Source organism: Lathamus discolor, chromosome 2, assembly GCF_037157495.1.
Source record: "Lathamus discolor isolate bLatDis1 chromosome 2, bLatDis1.hap1, whole genome shotgun sequence".
Lineage (NCBI taxonomy): Eukaryota > Metazoa > Chordata > Aves > Psittaciformes > Psittacidae > Lathamus > Lathamus discolor.
Window position 1 is genome coordinate 96,887,539 of NC_088885.1, and position 24,077 is coordinate 96,911,615.

The 24,077-nt window shown below is 39.9% G+C and overlaps 1 protein-coding gene across 1 annotated transcript in view; it reads left to right on the forward strand.

Moving 5' to 3' along the window:
• The window catches only part of TMEFF1 (transmembrane protein with EGF like and two follistatin like domains 1), a 119,669-nt gene that overhangs the window by 30,087 nt on the left and 65,505 nt on the right, over positions 1-24,077 (forward strand). The window lies entirely within an intron of this gene.

Below are 24,077 nucleotides of genomic sequence, written 5' to 3' on the forward strand. Positions count from 1 at the left end.
CTTACTCAACCAGCTGGAAACCAAGTGGGCCCAGCTTTGCACATCACTGACATACCAGTCAGTAACTGTTGAGGGAGCTAGTACATGATGGACAATACTCAAGGGGATGGGGGGACCAACCAAAGCCTTGCCATCAAGTTGGTTCCAGCAGATGAAAATCAGTATTTCCTGCAGAATTCTTCTAGTATGAGCAGGAAAGTGACAATGGAGCTATCATCAGTTGAAATGAGAAGAAAGGAGTGATAGTAGACTGTTGAAGAAGTGAGCACATTAAGACACAGCATGAAGTAATATACTACCCAGGTGCATCTAGAAAATATAGCGCAGCATGGGCACCTCCCCAGGCAGCAAGGAGAGAGACGCAAAAAATATCCAGTCTTTCCCTACAACTAGGTGAATAAATCTCCCAGCAAGGTAATATATCCTATAAATTTTATGAGAAATGGTTTTCAGCTGCTTCCAACAAATGTTAACAACCTATTTGATTTTTTTTTGTGGCCTGGAGACTTAGTAGTTGGGTGCTACATGGACCTCACAGCTTAGCTTTCATGTTTACATTTGAATAAGCTTGCATTTCTGGCTAGTGGGCAAATGCCACCTTGTCAAGTCTTCTGAAAACCAGCCCTCAGGAAAGGCTGGAAAATGAAGTATATAGTCCCTACAAACAGAGACCAAACTAACCAGAGACAGCCTCACCAAGTTCCTGTGCCATAAGGACAACATGGGCACTTTCTCCTCAGATATTAAACTGTACTCAGTTGCTTCTTTTGTTGCTTAAAAAGGAAACGATAGCTCTGTGGTGCTGAGGTTTGCAATAATGAGATTTTGAATGTCTCAGCTCTTAGAAGTGATCAGACAAGATAGCCAGTAATGGCCAACAGAAACTTTGGGAACATAGAAATCAAAAACTATATGCGGGGAACTTTCATTTCTAGCTGCAAACAACATTTCGTTACTATGACTCTAATATGGAGAGCCTGCCTCAACACTTTTAGGAGCTTAAGAGTGGCAATAATTGATAATGCTATTTTAATTTGCCTCTGTCTTTCTCAATGAAACCTACTTTCCATGCATGGGGGTTGGGTTGGAACTAGATGATCTTAAGGTCCTTTCCAATCCTAACTGTTCTATGATTCTATGATTCCTCACCAGTTTCACAGCTGCAGGAAATGTACTCTTATTTCTGGAAATTGGAGAATGTCTGGAATTGGGGAATTGGGGAAATGGATTTTCTGATTGACTCCTGTCCTGGTACATACCAGTGGTATTACATATCTCCAGGGCTGGAATATCACATGAACTGTTACTCTTGAGAAGGGAGGAGAAAGAGTTGGTTAAGCTTTAAGGTTGGAAGAATTTCTTACTGCAAACAACTGCAAAGAGAGCAAGTTTAATTAGGATCCTTTTTTTTTTTTTTTTAATAGCTACTTACCTGCATGAGTCCTTTATATCCCTAGTTTTTTCTTTTCTAGGCCACATCTGAGTTGAGCATAGTCTGACAAGGTTCTTTGTGCTCCTGTCTTGCAAATCTAAAGAACCAGCGTGTTGTCCCTTTAAACGAAGACTGGCTTTTGCTTCTCTGGCTTTCTTCCTTTAGCTTTGATGGTAAATAAATGAACTCCTTGGGGTCTTTCTAGAGCAATCAGAGACTTGTGATGTCAGGAAGGGTCTCTGAAAAGAATAAGGCTGTGAAATGAGTGCTCTCCACTATACGAATGTCTTCCTCTAAGTGGTAATTATGATTCTCCTAAAAAAATAAAAAATACAAAAGCCAGCTGAAATGATGAACCAGACCAGCTCTTCCCTCTGTTCCACATAACAAAAATGTGACTATTAGCCTCATTTGAACCCCACTCTCTCCAGCCTTCTGTATCAATTTAGCTTAGTGTACCATACAGCGCAGAGAGATGAGTCTTAAGTGAATATTTAGATATTATACAAGAATAAACCTGTCAAAAAAAAAAGTTAATTATAAATGCCTCCCCTGTATACAAGTTATAATTTAGGGGGGTTGTGTGTAAGTGGAATAACAGTAAAAAGGAAGACATTGAGCTTGAATTAGCATTTTAATTTCTACTTTAAAAACGGAACACTATTGTTCAAAAGGTTTTGTTCTCTCCTTCGTTCTGTTCACCCTGGCTTTTTGGAAAAGAGTGAAGTTTAGTTGTGTGAGGCATGAAGCTCTTTAACAGCTGCTTTTAGGAGACTTCTAGTAAAGATGTTTAAAACTATCCATCCGATAAGCAGACTATTCTGGGAAATTTTAATGGCACGAAAAACTATGTGAGAGCTGCCCAGGCACCTGGGAAGATAAGAAGTGTCACCTGTGAGTCAGAGGAGGGGAGAACCTGCCAGAATCAGTTCGGTTCCCAGCAGCATCGCTACCTCGCTGTGTGGCACCCTCTGGCTTGATCAAAACTGGAATAATCCATCAAGATTTCTCATCGATCCTACTTAGCCAGCGCTGCTTCTGCAATTGCTACTGTAGGAAATTTAGAGAGGCATGTTCCAGGTCACAGATGGCTGTTCCTGGTCGTTGTTAGCTGAGTCGAAGACCCATCTTCTGTTATGAGTTGCAACACGTCTGAAAATCCTAGTCTGCACAGGCCATCTGCTATTCATTTTACTTATCTATAAATAGGCTAAATAATGCAGCTGACATCTTGAGAGGGAAATGTATACTTTTAAGGGAACAAAGTTTACATCTAGGAGGAGCAGCTCTTCCCATGTATGTATTTGATAAGAAATGGCGAGTGTTTGCAGTGATGGGTTTCTGTAGATGCTGCAGTTCTTCCAGGAAAGATAAGTTCAACTAACAGAAATATATTAGAAGGTTAAATACAACCATGAAGTCCCTGATCAATATCTTCCCTTTTGTCCAGAGCAGCATGCGTCAGGGAGGCTCAGGAGACTAACATGTTATTTTATTTTCACTTAGTCACTATTTGCAGAATTGAGTGTCTGCGTGCTAGCTCTTGAGAAGGTGATGGGTGTAGCTCAAAAAATGGAGCAACTATGAGAAAAGGCCAGAGGGGATTGTCAGAGAAATTTGGTATTTAGTTAAGCAATTAACTTTCACTAAACAATAGAAATGCACTTATAAAGCCATTCTGCGGATTTGTAATATAAAGCTGTTGGGTTTTACCAGCCAGTATTTAAAGACAAGGCTTTGAATGTTAACTCTCAGCCTTAAACCAGCACTAAAATTCAAAATGTGCGTGAGGAAAAAAGGCAGATTTTAATGTGTTTTCTATATCTTACAGAAGCTTCTTCTAGTAGGTTTCTTTCTCTTCGCATGGTTAACTTAACCACAGCTTAATCAAGCTTTAACCAACCACAATGAAGTCATAGCTGAATCAAATGTTTGAAATCTCTCCTGCATGCCAGCTGAGGTTTGTAGTGTCCTACAGATCATGCTCCTGTGCACCTATCTACACTGACCCCCAGCCAGAGGACTACCTTGTACCCATGTCACTCACTCTCTTTATAAATAAAGTAACTAGGAGGTTGTGTGCAGAATACAAATCTTACCATGGTACTGGGAAATTTTATTGGTCCATCTCCTTTATAGGAAAAGGATGCTAGGTGAGCAGATACTAAATTTCAAGACAAGTGATGTGGTTTTTGTTGAATACAATAGAAATGCAGTAAAACGAGAAAGCACAGCAATAAACACTGGGAATAACAATAGTTTAAAATCAAATTACTCTTGTCCACACCAACATCTAAAGGCTTTGGAGTGCTGCTATACTTTTATCTATTAAGGTGGGCTGCATCTATTTACTGTGCTGTAAACTTGCTTAAATGTTTTGTGTTTTGTTGGGTTTTTTTAATTCAGCTTTGTATTAAAGCAGGGGAAAAACTTAAGGATGCAAAATATAGACATTCATTTTGGCCTGGGAGAGTAAAAAAAATAAATAATCATATAAAACCTCAGCCTGTAACACATTTTAATGCCTGTTCTATTAAGGATCCTGTTCTTTGACACAGGGTTATGAAACACTGAACAAATGACACACTGACACCCACCCCTTCCACCTTCTGGGATGGGGAGGCATTTGCTCTCTGATCTCCCACCAACCCAGTTCCCTCTGTCTGACCACCACCTTTCTTTCAAAACCCCACATCCCCTTTCCACCCGCCTGTCCTCACCTGGCCTTTCTGTGACCTCCCATCCACCAACATCCCTGACGCCTCAGTCCCAACACCATCCTCCCCCTCACTGCTCTCCTTAATTTGCTTTTCATTTCATCCCAGGAGGTGGCTGGTCTCTTTTCCCAATTAAGGGATAGGACAAGAGATAACAGCCTCAAGCTGCGCTAGGGTTGTCAAACATTGGAACAGGCTGCCCAGGGCAGTGGTGGAGTTACCATCCCTGGTAGTGTTCAAAATCATGTACATGAGGCCCTTAGTGATGTGGTTTAGTGGTGGCCTTGGCAGTCGTTCGGTAATGGTTGGACTTGATGATCTTAAAGGACTTTTCCAACTTAATTGATTCTATGGTTCTATGATTTCTACCCAGTCTGTCATTAACCCTGGGCTATCATTTTCCTCTCTCAGCACTGTGTGTTTAAAGCACCCAGCTCTGGCTCATGCCTGGCATAGGTATCAGTCACGCTTCTCCACAGAAGAAATCTCAAGACCACCCAAGGACCCATTGCAGAAAACATTTTCTTGCTTTTTCTGCTTTCTTCTGTCACAGCTTGTCTTCTGCACACTCAGGTCGTATGTCTGCCTGCCTTTCTTCAGAGCAGACACTGGTTCCTTCTGTCCTCAAAAAACTCTTTTCCCTCCCCACAAATAGTCCTGGTCTGTGTCTTTTGTTTTTATGATACCCTGATGGCTGCCTCACCTTTCCCCAGTTATTTTGTTCAAGCACATAATTTTTCTGCATTCTTCCCTGTATTTCTCTCCCTGAGGTTTCTAATGAACTGGACAAATAACCAGAACTAAGCTTTGTACCTGCCATCAGTTACTTCACTGTGGTAGCTTACACTCACTTTAACTCATGCCTTTGCTTAAAGGAATGTATTCTCAGACTATGGCCTTCTTTTTTTTCTCTCTTCCTCTTTCCCACCTCCAATTCCTCTTCTACTGGTTCTCTCTGCAGTATTGTTTGGCCAACTGTCTGCCTGTCCCTCTGCCTCCTGCCAGCTGTGTGTGTGCATTATATTTTGATGGACTCGGGATCAGACTCTCGGTTACACAGTATGCTTCCTCGCAGCTCGATTTGCTTTCTTTCTCACTAAGCATCCTTCCTCTTAGCTGAATTTTCTTTCTCATATAGTGTCTTTCCTCTGCTGTTCTCCAGTGCTTTTTGCTGATGCTCTTTCTTGAAATGACAGCAGCAGATGACACGTGTAAGAGTGACTGGTCAAGGTTTGTGAATGGGCTTCTTGTAGCATTCCCTGGGAACCTTTGTGTCCATCAGCACCAGATATCTGGGTCTGTTCAGACTCATTGTGGGTCTGGCCTTCTCTTTGTTACTACTATTTCTTAAGCACAACCCCTTCCCAAACCTAATTTCAGGAAGCACAATGAAGATCCCTTTCTCTCTTCTGCTAGTGTTCTATCTGCAACTCAGCATCGTTACCACCATCTGTGGCTTGCACATTTAGGGTCCATTTAAATCCTGACAATTATTCCTGAAAAACATTTACCCTGGCTGGCCTTTTGGCCTGTTGCAACAGAAGAAACAAGATCTATGTGTTGCCTCCTGTTTTGTTTGTTGTAATCTATGCTGACACCTCCACCCCCTACTTCAAGCCCTGTGAAAGATAGCCATCAAATTCCCCTTTCTTGCCTGTCATGATGACCTTACTACCTTCCTGTCTGAAACCTTGTGCTGACACCTTTGGCAGCCTCTAGTTTAAGTTTCTTGTTCTTTTGTCTTCAGGCCTCCCATAACTCTTCCCCTACCAAGTGGGCTCCCTTTCTTTTTATCCTGCTCCTGCCACTTTCTGCTTGGACACTACTGCTGCTCACTTTTCTTTCTTCTCAGCCTCGGTTGCCAAGGCTTGACTTTGTTGTTGTTGACTATATCCATTCATAAGAAGGCTCTCTGCTTTTTTTGCACAGACAAAGGAAGAAAGACTTCTTTTATTTTCTGTGCTTCCTCCCATGCCCTGACTAAAAGTGCCTCATAGGCTTGCCCTGGTCACCTTGTCCATCACTCATCTGCCACTACTTGGCAGCTCCTTATGGTCAAGGTGCTCTGGGAGCCTTGGGGAGGGGAGCCTCGGGGAGGGGAGCCTCTTTTCCTCTGTGCTTTGGGGTCTCTAAGACGCACTTGGACAATGTAAAAGGAGTTTTAATAATTAATCATGGAAATTCAGGCAGACGGATGTCAGGGGTTATTTTGTTTTCAGAGTATTTGGTCATCCCTAGGATGAAGCTGATTTCCCCACTGTCTGCACTGAGTTCTGGCCCAGGACACCACTGCCATGTCTGACTGGTATTTCCTGAGCTGGAGCCTTTTATTTCAATGATAAATGACTTCCTGTATGCTTTGAAGTATGCTGATTGTGTTGTATGTTTTAAAGTTCTATTTTCATTGGCAAATCAGAGTTCAGTTATGGATGATTGTTATATTGAGCTAAAAATAAATTATTATTTTTGTATTCTTTTATTATGCTTTTTCATCCTCCTATCTTTCCCTATATAGGCAGAGACTTAACACCTTCAAGTACTTTCTAATATATTTGCTCTTCTTTGAACAAATGAGTGAAAATCAGAGATTTTCATGGAGGTTCTATATTATTCCTCTTCATTAAGGGTCTGCAGTAGTCACCTGCGATTTCAGTGTTTTGTTGGTAACTTTTTGCTGCCAGAGAGATGTCACCTAAGGATATATTGAGTTTATTTTCTGCTTTGTATCTACAAATCCTGTAGCATGTGACTTGCAGAAGCAAAGGCTTGGCAGGGCTGGTGCAAGGGGGGCAGTGGGTGCCCATGTTTTGGCGCACTTGGCAGAGCCAGAGAGTCGGCTGTGGCATATGCAAGGAGCATGGACAGTGTATCTATGCTCTGGATGGAGAACTCCCCTGTATGTTTTAGTCTGTTATAGAGTCTGGCTACTGAGTGGTGGACACAAAACCTGGTCAGATCTTTGCTTTCAGATGTGGCATCATGCTTGCAGCCTAGGGGAGATCATTATCTGCTTTCATTGGGGCAGCTGAATCTTTGAAACTGTTAATGTTTTACGTTTCTAATATTATGTTATCATGTTCATGCTTTATCAAATGTTAATTTACTCCTATGTTTAGTTTTTATCTGTCTTGAAAGACCTGATTCAAAGGACTTAAATGATAACTTCCATAGGACTATGTTGAAAACTGATTGTAGTTTACAGTGGTAATGGACTTTCTGAGATGAGATGACATACAGTATTGCCTATTGACATGCTACTGTTTGGGTTTTTTTTTTGGTTTATATACATTTTTATTGGTAGTTTTATGCTTTGCCAAAGGGTTTAAACAGAACCAATATTAACACTCCATGGATGCGATCCAGTTTTGTACAGCTAAAAATTCCACTCCTTCAAGAGGAGTTCCTTGATGAAATTATCATTAAGTCACTAGCATAAGTGAAGCTTTTTACTTATGTTTTCTATGTGCTTTTTTCCCCCCTTATTGGAAGTAATGTTTACAAGAATCTACTAATTCCCGAATTGCCAATACCTCTTGGAAAAATATTTTTCTATCAATGACTTCAGATTTTTAAGGTAGCAATCATGTGCTCAGCCGCTTCATGGTAGTCTTTTGTATTGTTTCTCTCCCTATTTATTAACAGTCATAATTTCTCACTGGTATTTCTTCCCCCATCGCAGCCGCAGTATATTTATAAGAGCCCCTTTGTTCTCTGTAATCACTTTAGCTAGCATTAAATCATTCTTTTCTGCTGCCCTTATCTTTGCTCTGCAAATCTTAACCGACTGTAGTCTTCTTTCATTTTTCCCTCCTTCTCTGCTTCCTTTCGTACTCAGATCTGAAAGCAGTTCCTTTGGAAACTGTATCAGTTACCTCACATCCCTCTTTTCTGAAACAATGGTTTTCTGCTCCTTGACTCAGGTTTGCATCCAGAATTTTCCAGCCTCCTTCCTTGCTTCTGGATTTGAGTATTCCTTGCCTCCTAGTGACTTACCATAACCCTTACTATTTGAAAACTGATTTTCATCTGCATAGTCCTTTGTAAAAATTAACTGATGAATAGCAAAGCATTCTCGGAAGGCATTCTCTTATCGAATCCTGAGCTCTTCATGCACCTGCTCCCTTCTCTGAAAAGGTGAAGTAGCTCACGATACTGCCCTCAGTGCTCTTTTTTTTTATCAGGTAGGATTGTCCTTAATCCTCAGGGAAGCTCTAGGTATAACCTGCATTTGGGGTGAGCTGTTGAACAAAAAATTAAGAGAAACTCTGTCTCTTTCAGGAGAGGGTGTCCCTTAGAGGCTCAGTTTCAAAGTTGCTTTTGGAGCCAGAAATAAGTGCAGATAACAAAATAAGATGGAGGTAAACGCTCAAATAATTTACCTGCTTCTGTAGTTTTTGATTGAGCTTTGAAGCAAATGTCTTATGCATTGATTATTTGCTTTTTAATGATCTTATCAAGAATGCCTTTTAGAGATGAAGAAATGCTTTTGAATGAGGATATGAATGGGCACAAATAGATCCTCTCCAGTATGAATACCTGCCATTCAGACAGGATGAATTGCTGTTCAGAATTGTGCAGTTTCTCTATCAGTTGCTACAGTCGGGAGCAGCCAAGAATACCAATAAAAAGGCAGACTTTCCGGGAGCAAGTCAGTGGAACTCTGTGTGTGGTTAACTTCCCAACCCTCTCTGCTCTTCAGAGGCTCTGAGCAGCAGAAGGGTCTTCTGCATCTCCTGTGCCGGTTTTATTTTGGGCATTCTGGAGAGAGAAAGACTTAAAATACAACAAAAATCATGGATGGCTTTGTAGTAACAAAGGTAGTATCACTCCTTCACAGGAAAGCCTGAAGAGATTTGGTTGGGTTTTGTTTTTCTTTCTCACCGTAGGTTTGATGTTTCTCAACAACATAGGTTTTGGCTGGAAAAGTACTAGTAACTGAATTAAAATCTTCCCATCAGCAGGCCACTATTCTGAAGAAAACTTCTGTCTCCCCAGAGAGGACAGACAGGTGAAGCAGCATGTTTCATCTGACTCTCAGAGGCAAGAGGGAGAGAGGGAGGCTCTCAGTTGAGGATGTCCCTCTGAAAGCTGGCATCTGAGCTCAGAAGTGGACTCCTGGTCCCAAGTGAACCTCCTAGTTGTCCCTGCTTGCTGTGCTGTGATTTACATCATGGGGTGGTTTTGGTGAACGTACACTGCATTCATTTCAGAGAAAACTAGAATGAAGCATGCAGTTAAAGGTTGGACCTACCATGCTCCAGGTGCTAATGGGCATTCAGTACCTGGTGCCAGCCTGGAGCTAGTCTGAAATGGTGCCTCCAGGGAACATGTAGTGGGTCATCAGGTCCTCAGGACCAAAGGTGGTTCTTTGCTGTGCCACTCTGGAAGACTGAAATTTAGGGCAACCTTATCTAATAAAAAGGAACTGGGTACTATCTAATAAAAAAGAACTGGGTACTAGCCATGGTTTCTAGATTTCTGAACTTGTAAAAGGCTATTTTGTTTCAGTGTGCTTCGCCATCTGTCTTTGCCGTGTCTTGTGGTATTTGTTTTTGGAACAACAGGTTTAATATGAAGAAAATTGCAGAAAAGTTCAACATCCCAGACTTGGAAATAGTGCCATGTGTAGATATGGCCGTATTGTTGAGTGGTATCAGGCCAGTCTCTAGCCTGCAGGTTTATGGATGTTGTCTCATTTTGGTTAAGGGCAGTGGTACTTTCTCTGCAATTTTTGGCCTGAAATGGATAGTTGCGCTCCTGGCTGGAGAAGCAGGGAATTTTGTGTAGGAAGTGCTCTTTGAGACTTAGGATGATTATCACATCTTCTGTGTGAGATGATAACAAGTTCATTTTTCAGCATGAAGTATTTCCACCATTACTGGCAGCAATTATTTTTAACTGGCTCTTCCTTTCAGTGAGTATTTCACTGGCTCTAACATATTTCAGGACCTCTTTTTCTACATTCCATCCCTGAAACCTGCCTGCTGTTAGATACTGAAAATTATGACAAGTACCTAGCACACAGGGTGTCTGTTTTGGTAGAGGTTGTAACAACATCCCTGCTTTCTACTTAGCAGCAAATTCAGGTATCTTAGGATTACAGCGGGTGCCTGCTATTTTAAAATATGTGGTGCCATCTCAGAGTGCCTACCTGCAATCTAAGATACTGCACCAAAAGGGTGCAGTACTACTAGTAAGCCTATGATTTGTCTTTCAGGCCCATACAGATTTCACAGATGCCCTATAGTATCTAAAGTGATGCTAGAGGCCAGTGGTTAGGCAGCTAAACCTCCAGTCCAGCGTGCTGTCATGGGAGCTGGTGATGAAAAGCACCTCCAGAATCTCTCAGCCGTGCCAGGGAAAGGGTGATATTGCAGGGTAACACCAGGATTTACAAGTTGAGCATCAAGGTGATTATTACAGGACAAAAGGAAAGAGTGATTTATTTCCTGAGATTCTGTTCCATATTAGATGAAACATTTGGCAAAAGTATTGCATGAATCACCAGGGGCATGCTGTCTATCCTTGAATTGCTCAGGAATTATACAGTTCGGTCTCTGTCTGGTTCTGGCCATTCATTGGAAGTAGAACGCGCGCAGCTCGGTAGCAGCATGATATCCTCTGTCTGTACTATTGGTCTGTACAGCATATCAACACTTTAGGCAAAACTAAGTTTATAGCATCATAATAAGCTACAGTGTTTCTTTGCTAAAAGAGCAGATGGTGCTTTCTCAAGGGAAACCAAGCAGTAACTTCACCCACTATGAGAGACTCCCTGCCTTTGTCTCTCTGTCTTGTAGCATTGTTCAGATCAACGGGGAGGTCAGAGCTTAGTCTGGGAATTAAGAAGTTTTCTTGCTGGGACTGAGAGGGAAGGAATGTCAAATACAGCAGCAGATGGAACATCTATCTAAGCAAGCTCTTGGCATGCCTAGTTTAGCTAGCTTCTTCATGACAGCATCCTCGTATACTTTGCGGGGTCATCAATGGGAGGTGTGTTGGTGACTGCGGAGTATGCCTGTGCAAAAGTACCTGACTAACTTAATCAGGGGAAGTTTAGATTGGATATAAGGAGAAAGTTCTTTCCTGTTAGGGTGGTGAGGTACTGGAATGGGTTGCCCAGGGAGGTTGTGAGTGCTCCATCCCTGGCGGTGTTCAAGGCCAGGTTGGAGGAAGCCTTGTGTGGGATGGTTTAGTGTGAGGTGTCCCTGCCCATGGCAGGGGGGTTGGAACTAGATGATCTTGAGGTCCTTTCCAACCCTAACTATTCTGTGATTCTATGACTATGACGCCCCTGGTTGAAGCAGGTGTAGTGAAGATTTTAAATTCATATGCTCTTCTCCAGTAGTTGCAAATCAAACCCCTTTTGCTTCAATCACAATGGAAGTCTTGAAAAAGAACATTTTGCAGAAAGTACTGATTTGGATCATTATGGGCCTTTTATAGTTTGATTTCGAAAGTGGAAGAAAGCTAGCTTAGTTTTAGTGGAATACCACTGGGTTTTGATTATGTTTGCTAGGAATGAGGCAGGGGTCTAGATCTGCACTAGAAAATTCCACAGGTTTGGCTTGCAATTAATTACACCTGAAAGTTAATTTGAATTTTTTCAAAGCAACTTCCTAGACACTTTTTGAGGAGAAAGAGACGGGGCGGACAGAAATGACGACTTCTCTAATAAAGGCTTCTCCATCTCACTTATATTGAATGGTGTTTGTCAGATTTGTCTGTCTGTCTCAGACCCCAAGAATGCCATAATTAAAATCTCTGTGTTTCTGCACAGCCAAGAAATTAGTCATATTTCAGGGGAGAGAATGCGTTAATATACACAATTCACATTCAGCATCAGAAGTAACATTTTAAGTATCAGCCTACCGCCTCAAGGTGCTTCTTTCTTTCTCTGCATTTCTCTCCATGTGTACTTGTGGAAGTTAGCTCTGCCTTTTACAACGTCTTTTTATTGTGGTGTCCCGTTCATCAGCTACTAGGAATATGCAGGATAGATAATGCTGCTTTTGCTTTACAGGTGAGAGGCAGAGCATACTGACTAATAAGGGCACATTACCAGAAAATAAGGAGGCAAATTAAAAAGTAATAAGAGAAAAAGAAAATATAGCCTTTACAGAATAATCTCATGCAAAGAAGATGGAGAAAGAACGCAAAGGAAGAGGAAATAAAACAAAATGGGCTCCTAAAGAAAGGAATTATGCAGATACATATCTTGATTTTCAAGTGTTATTAATTTTTTAAATTAAATTGGATCTAGTAAAATATGCGAGATTTACAGTTCTCTCATGAACAGCATGATCAAACGACAAAAATTCTTTCCCCACTTTATACTCTCAATAGAGCTCAGCAATAATGCATTTTCTCAATTTGAAAGCTTTCTTATGTCTTATCTCAAAGATCAACTGTGGTCAGCTGGAAAAAAATAAATGAAAGAAAGCTTAAAATGAGGATGAAGTGACATGCATTTCCTTAAATTTTCTTGAAAGTGCTGCTTGCAAATACTATTTCTCATGGTAATGATACTATATTTCTGAAAGAAAATGTTTTACTGCTACAGTGATATTAGTAATATCATCTGATGCCATATCAAGATAGCTAAAGACCATTAGTATTTTCACTAGGATTGTAAAATACACTATTGGACTGAGAAAAGGAAGAAAATAAATCAAAACCAACTGAGGTATCTCAAAGTTAAAAACATCTTCTTGCAAAGCTTGTTTTTAACAGAAAGAAAGGGAAAATGTTGTCAAGTATATTTACATCATAGCATAAATAGTGAAGACTTATTTCTGACATTGATTGAGCAGTCTTAACCCACTTCAGAAAATCACCAGAGATGAAGTTTAACTTTTAAATATACCCATATTTTACACTGAAGTCCATAAGAATGTTTATCTGTATGTGCTGAGCCTGGAACAGCCTGAGGATTGAGTCTTAATTTTTGGTAGTAAGCTGTGGGACTCTTGAGTTACCAGAAGCAGAAACTGCCCTTAACCCAGATAAAGGAATTTGAAAACTCTGAAAAAAATAATAAAAAAAAAAAAAAAAAAGAAAAAAAAGAAAAGGAAAAAAAAGAAAAACCCAACCAAAACTGTTCATGCCTTCCAGGAAAGTAATTATATGACTTTTATTGTTATTCCCAGCTGTAAGCAGGTGTTCTTTGAAGGTGGCCCAAGCAGACTGCAGCTTGTGAGCTGCTGTTCCCAGCTTTGACCAGCAGCTGAATGAGTCCTTAATGTCTCAGGTTTGGGATCTTTCACAGCTTGTCATCTGCCAGCTGTCAGGGACATTGTGCAGGATGAGGAAGAGTCATGTAGCATCTCCCATCCTCTTCCTTGAAGGCCAGGGAGGATGCTTGCTTTCTGCCTTTCCCATTGTTTGTGACTGGGACAGGCTGAAGCGTGATAAACTACATGGTCTTCTCAGCCACAGTGGCTTGTCCCAGGAACAGATCAGCAGAACCATGTATTGACATTGCCTAGAAACACCAGGCAGCTGAGAGCAGGTCTGGGACACGTTGTTGGCCACAATCACAAAGCTACCAAGTGAATCAAAACCAGAGAAGTGTCTCTGTAGGCATAAAGGAAACATGATTGTTTCCTATTTTTTCTATTCATCAGGCATGAATCAGCCAAAGTAATGCTGAATGCACCAAAACTCACAAAATCTGAAAAACACTGACAGTATTCCCCTTATATGATACCATAAAACACCACCTGTGTTTTGCTTCACTCTTCATCCTGTGTCTCCCTTCCTATCTGTGGGAGGCAGCTATGTGCATGCTGGGTGAGGAGGTGGAATCTGTCCTGGCAAGAAGGAGTCTGAGTGGTTTGCGTGGTTCCCTGTTCTAACATCTGATGCACAGCCACAATGCAAATGTGTGCTGTTGACAAAAATGACCAGCTGGCAGAGTATGTGTCTGTGCCTCTGATATTTTAAATTTAGAATGTCTGCTGCTCCATCCTTATTCATGGACATGATGATGAGTTTTTCAGAGCCCCTGATTGTTTAATATAATCTGTTTACTAGGAAACATCTGATAGCTATTATAGAAAATGTCAAATAATTTATGTTCCATTTTTCCATCCTGAGAAAAGAAAATAATTACCATTCTGTATCAAGATACATTTCAATAGCTTATAGACAAATGTCAGATGCACAGCCTTGAGCAACGGGGACATGAGCTGCACAAAATGCAACCGAAATTCTAGTTGCATTTACTAATGCCTGATAATTGACATGATAATAGAAAATTACAAATACGGGTATTTGTATTCTAACCCTATTTTCTGTGATTTTCACACTCAAAGACTATTCCAGAAATTATATCCTTTTAGTACTGAGATTAGTTTTACAAATAGATTTTCGGGAATGACACTTCAAATTAGCACTATAGTAATGTTCTGGGGAAGCTGGATAAAATGGATACTGGAAAACCCATTGCATTTTCAATCCGATTATAGTAATTTACTTGAGATAAGAAAGAAGCATCTCTTTCACTTTTCTGTGATTATTGTAGGGTAAATTTTGTGTTGTAAAATACAAAGATTCGTTTTTCAGTCTTCTGATTATGGCAAAAAAATGTTTACTTGATTTTAAAATAAAATAGAAAGCTCTATGAGTGCTTTTCTAATTAAGAGATGCATTATACAATAGCATAATATTTGAATGATGGGATTTTATATAAAAAGACATTATTCTCCATAAGCCTTCCTATTTACAGGTAAAAATGAGCGTTCCTGAGGAATTTCACTGGGGTTCTATAAAAACATAGTTTTTTTCAATTTTAGCCCTTCCATTTGTATTTTCAGAGCAACAGAACATTAAAACCAAGCCAAAATATTAGTGCTTTGTATATTTGTGAAAGAAAATAAATAGTTATTCGAACGCAGTTCTTTCAGTCAAGTCTGTTAAGTGTGAATGGAAATGAAAAGCTACAATTTAGAAGCATTTTGTGAATTATACTTCTTGAAAAAGGAAGACCCTGTGCTTTTGACAAGACAATTTGTGGGCAGACAGATTTTCCATGGCTTCAGTTACTGTGCTCCAGGAGCAATAAAGAGGCAGACGGTTCCTCTTTGTCAGTTCAGGGGCTTCCAGCCTCTCTGCGTGTGGCAAAACATTACCAGCAGTGCTCACAAATATTTCATAAACCAAAAAAGATTGTCTGAGGTTCAACTGAAATGAATTTTTCTTTTCAAAGTAATTGACATCACGGACGATCTATATATGAACAAGGGAGTGATTTATTATTAGCAAAAACAATACATTTTTTAAACTCCTTTATTTGGGAGTCTGATGGCTTTACCCAGACCTGTATGTTTTTGAGAAAATGTTCCCTTTGTTATAAGCTTCTTGCTTTATAAACATAGAGTGGGGAATTCTGCCCTCTTTTCACAACAGCTTTGCATATATCTTGGTCCTGGAGAGTCAGAAGAGGAGGGAATTTCCCCTTACTATGGACTCCCTCTGTTCTTTCTGGAGCCTTACAGATTTACCCAGCTTAACTGCACTGTTGTAATTAAAATACTCTGCTTAGAAACCTGGTTAATTTTTTAATGGTGAATTCAGTACCTTTAATCTTGATTTAAAAACAAGGAATCCCCTATTTTCTCTCTTCCCACACCCAGTACAATTTTTCATAGTTAAGAAAAGGAAAAACACTGGTTTAGACAAGTCTTATTATCACAGTTACAATGAAGGCAACTTAAGTCTTGTCCTTCAAGTTGTGTTTTTTTTAATCTTCCTTCATGTTTTATTTATGGCGTTTTGGCTGGCCTACTTCTAGTCCCACTGGAAATTCCCCAGAACACACTTTATAATGCTCTGCTGATGGAAGAACTGGCAAGCTCTCTCTCCATTAAATGGAGCCAACAGCACATTCTCAATAAGAATTTGAATTTCTCTTGTAACAAGCGATTAGAGAACATTTTGAAAGTTTTTGCCACAGCTGCTTAATCACAGTTTAGGTAGTACTGATGCTGCCTGTGCTCTCCTGTCTGTTTATAGAGGGAGCAGGACAGCCAACTGTGAGGCATCTACTTGTTTAATCCTCATTAGTTCCCCACCTTGTGACTCCTTTCATGCAAATGGCTGTTCATGCCAGGTGCCTGGCTTTCATGTTTGAACACAGAACCACTGTCTCACTCTCAACCCTTTCTTCAGCAGGTCCTCTTCACTCCTTCTCTTTTACCATGATCTTCCCTTGGGCCTCTCTCTTTTCACTCCTTTTTTCATGGGAAATGCAGGGATACCTTCATCCCAGACACTTCTTTGTCTCATCATCAAAAAATGCTTTGTCTTTCAGTCTGTAACTTATATATGCGTTTGAAAAGTGACTTACTGTATGTTGAAACAGAGCCTTAGGATGGAGAGCTCCTGAGTGACCTGGCTTCTGGGCAAGCCTACAACAGCAATGTAGAATAATTATTGCTATTGATGGTGGTGGCAATGACTATTTGAGTCTGTAGTTGGCGTGTAAGAATGCCCCATAGTTCCTCATCTTTAAAGCTGGAAGAAAACTGAATTGATTACAGAGGGTCAGAGTGCCTCATGCCTTTATTCCTAGTGATGCTGGTCAAGCAAAGATAAATACTGATAATGCCATAGTAACTTCTAGCTATCTAAAACAACTTTGCTTTGCTAAGATAGAACAAAGCTTAAACACAATAGTTGGATCCTAATGTCTTTGGAAAAAGCCATGAAAATTGTAAAGGCCATTATTAACATCTGGACACCCCAGAGATAGCTAGAAGCTGCCTTACTTGAACATCCATTTGGCAATTAGTTTGCCAAAGCGCTAACCATTAGCACAGGGTCTGACTCCAAGTCTAGGATTAGTTTTTAATTCTGAGCCAGGAACTTCTGAAGAACATCATCATTTCCTCTGAAGAACATCATTGTTTCCTGTTATACCTTTAGAGCTTTAGAGAAGTACATCATTCTTCAGGCAAGTATCTATGTTATTACTAGTCCAGAGCAAATGCTTGCATTTACACTGAATTGTATCCTAGCTTTCCAATTTCAGGAGCATACATTGTAGACCCAGCACCTTGTAAGAGAGGGCTAGATTTTGCTGGAAGACTATAACCAGTCTATAATCAGAATAGAACCATAAATTTAGTGGGGAGAAAATGCTAAATGAAATTGTATTATTTTACTGGAGAACAGGCTTCAGCATTAATTAATTTGGATTTAGTACATTTACAATGGAAGACTGCTTTACATCAGACACAGTGAATATTGAATTAGATGGGGTCAAATTATAAAGCATTATGATCATTTGTAGTTCTTACTTGTAAATGAGTAGCTTTCTTAAGCTTTCCAAGTAGTATGTAACCCACTTCAGCCCTTTAATAATGATGATCTGTGCTTCTTTAATCTCTCGGGCTTTTGAAAAGGGCTTAGTTATTCCCCTCCACCCCTGAATGTTACCCATGTGGTAAGGGATCTCCTCTGAGGAAATATGTTCTTGTTCTTTTTTGCTCTTTCCTTAGCTTGTGCTTCTCTGTCTTTTCTCAGCTGTATTATGGTAGGCATGGAAATGAGTGCAGATGCTTCCTCAGGGATGGGATACTGGTTTTTCTCCTTGAGAGGATGAGGGAAGGGGGAAGGGGAGAGATGTGCTTTCTTTTTGCCTCTGCATGTGAAGGTTGCTTTTGTTCCCACATTTGGCCAGAAAAGAAAAAAAAAAATATTCAAGGCCAGACATTTTCGGGCCTTCAAAATGGTGCTGTTGATTAGTACCTTACTTAACCTATACGTGACAATTCATGCAGAGCAGGCAGGGCAGTCATCCTGCCTGAGACGGACCAGACCATTTTTAGGATCTTTTTCTCAGACCTGAGCATCCAAGATACTATCAGCGGTATCCACCCATATATATTCATAAAGAAAATTCAGTTCAGCAGCCATCCCAAGCTGTTAAATATGGAAATAATTGTTATTGGGATATCAAATGTATTCTTACTGTGAGTGGATACAGCTTCCAAATTCAGCTCAATGACTTATCCATTTAGGCAAGTTTATGTCTAGGATAGGATCTTCAAACACGCTCATAGTTCGGATTTTACTTTAAGTCAATGGGAGTAAATAGGCCAATGAAAGTTCTTGAAAATCCCACTGTAACCCAAAGACTGATTAAAGTTGTGCCCCAACAGAAAAAAAAAGTGCAAACAAAGGAATTTATTGCTGGGCACTTAAAATGTCCCCCAGCACTTCTTAATAGTTTGGTATCTGTAGATACTTGCATTCCTTGTGCCCTTTATAATAGTGTTAGGGAGAAAACACCCCTACAGTGGGATCTATTTAACACCAGGGTTACAGAGTGAAGTTAGACATGCAGCTTCGTTTGGATGACAGCAGCGTGGTTGTGAACATTGCCATTTGGGAGGGATGTTTGGTTTATTTTGCCTTTTTATTTGTTTCTCTTACCTTGAGAATTCCTAACACCAGGGGAAAGTGACTTCTCAAACAATCTGATTAATATAAAGAAAACAAGCCTGGCAAATTCTTCAGTTAAAAAAAAAAAAAGAAAAAAGAAACAAAGAAAGGAAACATAAGAATGAAAGAAAAATGTAAGAGAACACTGCAAGAAATCATGCCAGATGGAGCATTTCTCCAACCGTTTGTTCAATCAGAAAGGCAAGGCACTATTTATTTCAGTACTTTTCATTGAATCCTGTTATTTCTGTGTTGACTTTATAGCACAGGTCCTGTAGTCTTTTGTTTTGCTGTTGCTTTGGGATATCCGGACAATGCTTCTGCAGGCATCTGGTCTTTCAGAAAGGACTCTGTCCCCAAGATGTAGGGCCCTTGGGGGCACAGAGTTTGTGAACAACACTGAGCCCTGTCATATTCCCTGCAAGTTAGAGGGTGGATTTAGATATTATGAAGATGTTCTTTACTGTGAGGGTGACAAGGCCCTGGCACAGGTTGCCCAGAGAAGCTTTGGATGCCCCATCCCTGGCAGTGTTCAAGGCCAGGTTGGATGGGGCTTTGAGCAACCTGGTCTAGTGGAAGTTGTCCCTGTCCATGGCAGGGGGGTTGGAACTGGATGGTCTTTAAGGTCCCTTCCAGCTCAAGACTTTCTGTGATTCTGTGCAGCTGTCTGTCTGAGGTGGCAGCTATCTTTTTCTTCTGTGAGAATCAATAGCTTTAAGGTGATTAGGTAGTCACATCCCTTTTGTTTTTTTCTGCCCAGGTTCCATTGGCTTCAGCCTTGTGCTGTGCATCCTTTTTTTCTCCCCTCAAATAGCAATAAAAGGCTTCAACATTTGCTTCTGTGGGGCCTAGTGAACTACTAAACTGTTGCTCTTTTTGGTTTCTCCTTTTGCTGTGTCATAAGATACTCGACATCCTATGGTGTGGGTAGCAGTAGGCCTTCTAGTAGTATCAAGGAAAGTTAACTACTGCCATGCTGACAGAGGGAAGGCTCCTATTGAAAAAGGAGGTGAAAACATAAAGAATGCTTATTTATTTATTTATTTATTTTCTTTACCTGATAAAGTGTCATGGCATCTTATTTTAATATCTTTCCCAGTATTCTACAGTTATGGTTGAGGAATATTATTTATTTTATTTCCTTTGTCTTCAGGTGCTTTCTACTCTTCAGAAAATTTACCTCTGGACTAAAAAGTGTTTATAGCAAGTACCTCAGATGGCTTCACTTACGATATCTTTCTATACCAAGAAAATCTTCCAGAACCACCTGTCCTACTCTGTAATATTCTTTGACCTTTCTGTCTATGATTTTAAGTCATATTGCAGCCGCAATAGTGACTTAAATTGAAAAATGATGCTGAGAAAGTATCTTCATTGCTTATGCGAAGTAGTTTCTTTTCAGTCATTTGTCACATGATGCTGACAACACTTTTAGATGGATCTTTATATGTGGAAGCTTTTCTGTGTGATGCCTCAAATACTGAAATTCAGTACAAGCATTTTTAATCGTAAGGACTCTAAACTTCAGATCTCTTGTCTGAATTTCGGGAAAATATGATCTGGGTTGCATTTATCCCTTACTATTACCTTTCAGCTTTGTGTATAATAGCTGCCTGCTTCTCCTCCTTCCGTCTTTCCCATCAGTTTTATTCCATATAAAATCCTTACATAGCGTATTTGGCTTAGAATGTAACATACAGCCCATGTGTCACAAATCGTATGTCCCTGACACTGAAGGTGCTGCGCATTGAAGGAACCCAGAAGGCTAGAATGAAGTCCAGCTGAATTCCTTCTTCCTCACGTCAGAAGGGGAGACAAGCCTTATTTACTATTGCTGGTATCATTACAATGCTTGAAGAAGACTTTGATCATCTTGTGTTTATCTGTGGGTAAAGGGAAGACTTCACTTTATCATTCTTGTTATTTGGACTCCATTTTAGAGAAGTGAAACACAGAGGAATATTGACATGCATAAATAAATGGACAGATAGTTCCTCAAATACACTGCCACCTACTTACAAAGAATGTCCTTTCAAGTAAAACTTAAAAGTATTATTCTACAAGCTATTCAGATACCTGCATCATAAGACTAGTTATTTTGCCTTCTCATGCAAAAGGTGAACACTTAAAACCAGGAGCAGCATGTGTCAGGTTGAGAAAAGCTGTCCAAAGCTCAGGGCACCTGCATGTCTGACTTAGTTAAGCTGTGAAGCAGAAGGTTCCATGGCTGTAGCCTCAGCTGTCTGAGAATTCACGTCTCCCTCTTCCCCCTTGAATCCTTCTCCATTTTTTGTTGCCTCTCTACAGAAGAGCCATGATGTGCTGTTCTATGTCTGACTGAACTGGTCAATAGCTTAAGCAAAACAGATCCAAGCTGCTGGGCTGGAGATACGCACAGTGGTGGTAGCTTGAATGTTATGCTGATCTGGGACTAAATTAGTTACTTGAGTTCCTCTTGGGGGACAGCCAGAAGGCTGCCAACATTATGCCAGGTGGAGACCACAAAGCAAACATGGATTGCATCCCTAGAAATGGCTCCTTTTCCTCATTAATTTCCATGCTGAGAAAATGCTTTTCTCAGAGTTGCACTGAGTGGTGGGGATGGGCATGGCTTGGAGCTAGGAGTACATTTACTAGAACCAGCATAGAAATAGCAGTTTGGGTTTTTCTCTTTATCTCAGGAGGAAGCTAAACAGCCTTTTCAGAGGATGTGAAACACAAGGAAGAAACACAAATTGCATAGGGTAATTTAGAAGATTGTGCCTTTAAGTTTAGTTTCCGTCACAGCACTCTAGACAGTAGTTTTCTGAAAAGTTTTTCCTGTTTCTCATTCGAGCATACTGGATAATAAAGTTATTATCTACAACATGATTTGCACTCACATGTCTGTAATTGCTTTACAGCTGTAAATATCAGGAGTCTCATTGTACAACATCTGCAGAAAAACATGCTGGAGTTTGTTACATATTTAGGAATAACTTTGAAAAGGAAAAAATCTGTGTTTGTATTCCATTTTTGCTACAGAAGAACCACATTCAATATTTTTCAGCTTCTTTTGTGCTCTCTGAACTTTTTCGCATTCTACTATGTCCATTTGTGATAATTGACCTGGCGGCACACATTATTAAAAAGGCAGGGTACACTCTAGATTGTATGGTGCCATAATAATGTTCTCTGGTTTATTCTTTGTTCTTTTCTTAATACTTCATAGCATTCAATTTGCCTTTTTATCACAGCCTGACATTTTTGTAAAACTGTCCTTTATAATGCCAGCAATTTTTCTTAAATGGTAAGAATAATCTCAGGACGCATCAGTAATATATATGTATGTGGAAACTTGGATTTTTCTCCAAATGGGTTACTGTACATTTATCCACATTGAATTACGTCAACCATTTTATAACCCAATCAGTCTTGTAAGCTTTCTGCAGCATTTCCATTAGTCATCATTTTTTGCATCCTGAGTAACCTGATACTACCAGAAGGTCTTTCTACCTTACTGTTCATACCCTTTTCTGATCATTTATGAACAGACTGGAGAGCAGGGCTGAACACAGACCCCTCTTGGACTCCACTGGGATATCTTTCTGATCTGAAAAGTGGCTATTTGTGCCGTGACGTTTCTTTTGGGTTAGCCAACCCCTTCTCCATGTAACCAATACTTTGGTGCGTTAGCTTATTTGGAGTTTTTGAAGAAGGCTTTTATCAAATGCACGTTTAGGCATCTGGGGGTCTCCCTCTTCCACCTGCCTCTTTATTTCTTCAAAGAACTCCAGCAGGTTTCTGAGGTACAGATCCCTTTTGCAAAGCCACTCTGGCTGGTCTGTGGCATACAATATTTATTGTTTGTGGGATTTTCTGCTATTGTTTTGTTCTTCTGACTGCTCTTCTACTGATTTGCCTGGGAACCCTTCTCATCAGATGCCCATCTCTTCAGGAGCCCTTCCTATCAGATGCCAAGCTTATGTGTATGAGGAAAGGACCTGATCCTCTCCCCATCTTCGCAATGTTTTAGAAAATCTGTTTTTGTGGTTTCCTCGTTGCTTCCATCATATACACTGTTCCCATCTACAACCTACAGGAGGGACCCTTGCCCAAAGGATTTTGGATCTAAAATAATCTGAAATATAGCAACCAGGTATAAAAACAGTATTCATTTCCATTTCCTCTTTACATGACTTGTAGAAGACCGTGGGGAGTTTTGGAGGCTTAAATCATCTGACTTTTCACTGAGCCTACCAGGCAAAAGCACTCATGACAGCTTCTGCAGCCCTGGTTATCCAGACTTTATGGATTGTTAGAGAGTACTGAGAGGCTCTTTTGCATCCTGTGCTCACATTTCCTTCTTAAGCAGTTGAGACACGTCTGGGGCACTCACTCATATGCTGAAGTTGGAAAGTTTATAATAAGTGTAAATCCTACTCACATATCAGAAAAATTGAGTGTTTCATTGTTGTCATAGGAAGTATTGATAGCTATGGAGTAGAAAGCTATTGCAAAAAGATGTTAACATGATACATTAATAAAGTAGTTTAAATATAAATAATACAATAAAGAAGTTCTAATACAGAGCAAGCAACATATAAGGATGCTGTTAAAAAAAATGAGAGCACAAGACCTTTAAGATCCTTTAAGAGAAATTGCGGCATAAATGCCATAATGATGAGGAAGGGGTATAAGAAGTACAACATTCATGCATTCTGAAAGAAAAAAATACACCAATGACTGAAGCAATGTTTTCATACCTGTGTTTTGTGCTATATTGTATGGGTCTCTGCTTTCAGAGACCATTAATGTTAGATCTCAAGTGAAGATACTGGGAGGAAGAAGGGAGATGTTACATTTATTTTTAATAACTTATTTAAAGAATTGTTTGAACCACATATAATAGGTGAGAAAAAGGGCTCTAGAGTCAGAATTGGGGAATGTCACCATCTCACTGTTCAGATAAAGTAACTTCTGCTGGAGATGGGCAAGAAAATTTGTTTTACTTTCTATAATGCATACCAATCTTATCAGTGACAGCATAACTTTTACCCACTCATGTAGAAAATAAAAGTTCCTCTATTTGCAGTGTATGTTTCCAAAGACTGACCTGCTGACCCACCATTGCTTGTAAGTGTAAGGTTACATAAAGTAGATACGTGTTGCATAACTGCATTTTCATATATTTCTCTCTATCCTCCACCTTTGTTTATAAAGAGAATTAGTCCCATAGATGGTTTAAAGCTGTACAACAGTTGTTATAAGAACATCCTAGAAAAACCTATAATGCATTTTTTAACAGTTTCTTATGTCCTTAAAAATTGTTATATTTACTTTTTATACATTCTAATGTGGATGGTGCTTTTTGCAATATCCACGCAGATTCAGTTTCTTCAAAGATTTGGCCAATGTGTTCCAACCTAACTGTAAATTCCAGGTTGAATGCTGACCCTAAGTTACCATGAAAATTAGAAAATGAGATGGCAAGTCTAAGA